This window comes from Pteropus alecto, unplaced genomic scaffold (genome assembly GCF_000325575.1).
Source record: "Pteropus alecto unplaced genomic scaffold, ASM32557v1 scaffold250, whole genome shotgun sequence".
NCBI classification, from domain to species: Eukaryota; Metazoa; Chordata; class Mammalia; order Chiroptera; family Pteropodidae; genus Pteropus; species Pteropus alecto.
In genome coordinates, this window is record NW_006430732.1 from 155233 (window position 1) to 158332 (window position 3100).

The window sequence follows — 3100 nt, forward strand, 5'->3', positions numbered from 1 at the left end:
AAGATCAAAGACATAAAAATCTATGATTTAAATGACAGAGAATTCCGAATTGCACTTGTGAAAAAACTCAATGAGATCCAAAATAGTTCATATCAATAATGCCAGGAATTGGGGAGGGGGGAAGCAACTAGATCAACAGAATAAGTTTGCTAGCAAGGAAATTGAAACCCTTACAAAGAACCACATAGAACTTCTAGAGATGAAGAACACACTAAAAGAGATAAAGAATGAAATAGCAAGCTTGGGAAATAGAGTTGACCAAATGGAGGAAAGGATCAGTGATATCAAAGACAGAAATTTAGAAATAAATCAGAAGGAAGAAGAGAGAAACTGAAAAATGAAAAATAATGAAAGAACTCTACAAAAACTAAATGATACCATCAGAAGAAACAACATAAGAATAATGGGTATTCCAGCATGAGAAAGGAGGGAGAAGAGAACAGAAAGCCTATTCAAACAAATAGCCAATGAGAATTTCCCAAACCTATGAAAAGAACAAAATCTTTGAATCTAAGAAGCAATCAGAACACCCGGTTATCTCAATCCAAAAGGGCCTTCTACAAGACACAGTATATTAAAATTGTCAAAAGATAATAATGAAGACAGCATTCTCAGTGCAGCCAGGGAAAAGAAGATGGTAACCCATAAAGAAAAATACATTAGACTATTGGACTTCTCAGCAGAAACCATACAAGCAAGAAAGGAGTAGAACCAAGTATTCAAACAATTGAAAAATAGATATTACCAGCCAAGAATAATATATTCGGCAAAGCTCTCCTTTAGATAAAAAGGAGAAATAAAGATCGTTCATCACAGACAAAAGCAGAGGGAATTCTCCACCACAAGGTCTGCATTACAAGAAATACTAAAGGGGGTCATTCTACATGAACAAAAGGACAAAAAACTACATAACTATGAGTAAGATAACTAACAGGCAGGGAAAAGCAGAAAATGCAACCCGTATTAAAACAGAATATTATAAGTTTAAATATTATAAAATGGTTAAAGGCCAAAAAAATAAAAAAATAAAACACTCTAAAAGAGGAAGAAGAGAACAGCTAATGCAACTTAGAAATGAATGTTCAGCCTAAATAGCAATCATTTGACAAAATAAAAACAGAAAAGGGGAAGGAGTAAAGATTTGAATCTGCAAAGAGCAATAAAGATAAAGTACACATAGAAAAAAATGTAGTACTGTAAATATATATAACTATCCTTTACTTAAACTTAATGGTAACCACATTCCATAAATTCAGAACTGAGACACATATCATAAAACATGAGAGAACAGAGGGAAAATCCACACACAAAAATAATCACATTAAAATAGCAGACAGAAACACAAAGACAAAGAAACAATGGAGACACCGAGTTACCAGGAAACAAAAGATAAAATGGATATAGGAAAACTTCATATTTCAATAATCACCCTTAAAGCAAATGGACTGAGCTTACTAATAAAAAGGCACAGAGTAGCAGATTGGATCAAAAAAACAAAAAACAAAAAACAATCATATGCAACCTTCAAGAGACACATCTTAGTTGCAAGAACAAATATAGACGCAAAGTGAAAGGGTGAAAAACAATATTTCAAGTAAACAGCAACCAGAGATAAACAAATGTAGCTGTACTCATATCTGATGAAATAGACTTCAAGATAAAAAGATAAAGAGAAAATGATGGACACTTCGTAATGATAAAAGGAATCGTACAGCAAAAAGACCTAACAAATATTAATATTTATGTTTCCAACCAGGTAGCAGCAAAATATATAAAGCAATTACTAATAAAACCAAAAGGAGACACTGACCAAAAAAAAAAAAAAAAAAAAGCCAATTATAGTAGGGAACCTAAAAGAAAAATAGTAGGAGACCTAAATACTTTACTGTCAATTATCCTATTGATAATTAGGAATGAATCAATGAGGAAATATCATCCTTAAATGACACATTAAACCAATTGGACATAATTGACATTTACAAAGCCCTTGATCCCCAAACAGCAGCATATACATTTGTCTGTAGTGCATATGGAACATTCTCAAGAATAGACCATATGTTGGAACACAAAAATAGACTAAAAAAGTATAAGAGAATTGAAATGATACCAAATATGTTCTCTGACCATAATGCTCTGAAGCCAAAGATCAACTGTAAAAAAGAAAAGTGGAAAGAAAAAACACAAATACATGGATATTAAACAGCATGTTACTAAAGAATGACTTAATCAAAGAAGAAATAAAAGGAAAGATCAAGAGCTACATAGAAACAAATGAGAAAAAAATGTACAACATGTAAAAACTTTTGGGACACAGCCAAAGAGGTAATAAGAGGAAAGTTCATATCATTACAGGTTTATCTAAAAAAATACAAAATGAGCCCAAATAAACAACTTAAAACTACACCTTAAAAAACTTGGAAAAAGAGGAATAAATAAAGCCCAAAATCAGGAGAAGGAAGAAAATAATTAAAATTAGATTAAATAAACTTGAGAACAATATCATTATAGGCAGGCAACTCAAATGGCATAGATGATAGAGGCTCTGTTCATCCCTCTGGCAACCAAATCAAAGTTGTAATGGAAACAAGGAGCAGCACCAAGGAAATGTTGCCTGAGATCTTGATGAAAAAGCCATACAGCTAGTGAGAAATCCAAGAAAGCACTCTGCAACGGAAGAAGGTAGGACGATGTAAGGACACGAGGTGACCCGATATCCAACAGCTGAGTGAGATGGAGCCTGTGGTAGCAGAGGGCTCTTAAAGAGGCCGTGTCCATGAGTGGACTTTCACACTGATGGACCTGCTCACTCTGAGCACCAATGCCGATTCAGCTGCATGCAGGGGGCACCAGTGACTTACAGAGAGACATTGTCAGAGTGAGGGCTGAAGCGAGACTGACTGGATACAGAAGTGCTGGTGGTTTTCGTTGTTCTCTGTTGAGCCCTTCCCTCTCCCAGTGCGTGGACACAGCGCTGCCATTCCCATGAAGTCATCAGACTGGATAATAGAGGTCACTCCGCCCAGAGAATTCCCTGAAACCTCACCTCCCCCAACTTGCAGCCCCAACCAAGCCAGGTGTGTCCTCAGTGAGTCAAGTCTCT